The sequence below is a fragment of the Gymnoscopelus braueri genome (genome assembly GCF_963280865.1).
Source record: "Gymnoscopelus braueri genome assembly, chromosome: 16".
Classification (NCBI taxonomy): Eukaryota; Metazoa; Chordata; class Actinopteri; order Myctophiformes; family Myctophidae; genus Gymnoscopelus; species Gymnoscopelus braueri.
The window spans coordinates 36,204,573-36,205,660 of NC_137616.1; positions in this window are offsets into that span (position 1 = coordinate 36,204,573).

Below are 1,088 nucleotides of genomic sequence, written 5' to 3' on the forward strand. Positions count from 1 at the left end.
GCGCATTGGCTGCAGCCATGGCGTTATTACGTCACGCCGAGGATGTGTGTGTGTGTCCGTGCGTGTGTGTGTCACGCGCGTGTGTGCGGTTCAGAGGGGGTGAGAGAAAGAACGTGGATGATCGAAAAGGTGGAACAAGAGCAGTAGAAGAAGAAGTGCACACACTACATACACACACACACACACACACACACACACACACAAGACAGAAGAAACAGAACAGAGGAGCTCCTCACTGAAGATCAGAAAGTAAGAAAGAGGGAAGAAGTCTGGCTAATATTTTCTACACGGACTTATAAGAGAGGGGTGAAGTTTTTTTGTGAGTTATTTATTTATTGCACGAGACCCCGGAGGAGGAGGAGGTGGGGGGAGAAAAAAATGCTTGCGGGATGGACTGTGACTCTCCCGCGTTTCCTCGCGCTTTTCCCGGGAATCACGCGCCATTGAAAAGGGCTGGTTGGTTGTCGCGTGCACGCGCTCTTCGGGTCGCCCTGGTGGTTGCTCCGGTCTCGTGCACATGCAGGGTTGCCATGTCCGCTCATTATAAGCGAGTTTGGGCTTGTTTTTTATGTAAAGTTGCTTGTATATTATTGGTTAGTTACTTGCGGGTTGCGTTAATTTTTTGGGCTCGTTTCTAAAGTGTAGTTGTTGCGTATTTGGGCTTGTTCCCTAAATGTTGTTTAAACCAGTGTTTCTCCAACATTTTCATGTGAAGGACCCCCAAATTAATTAATTAAATGTATTTGTCTGCGGACCCCCATGATCCATCTGAAAAGATGTTATGCCAGGGACCCTCCTATACAAGATTTGTGTTGTTAAAATGTTTCCAAAAATATTCCACGTTTTTCAAATTTTCTTCAAGATTTTTTGGGAAAATAGCAGATCTACAAGTTCACAACGCGTCGCATCGCAACGAGTTGTGAACTCGTAGATCTGCTATTTTCAGATAGCCAATGTATGTTTTAAAGGGCTCGCTTCTTTTGGGCTTGTCTTCATAGACCCCGGTTGCTTGTTTCTCTCGCAAAACCTGGCAACACTGGTGCACATGCTCGCCTCCTGCTGCCTCCTCTCTCTCGCATCGAGCGACG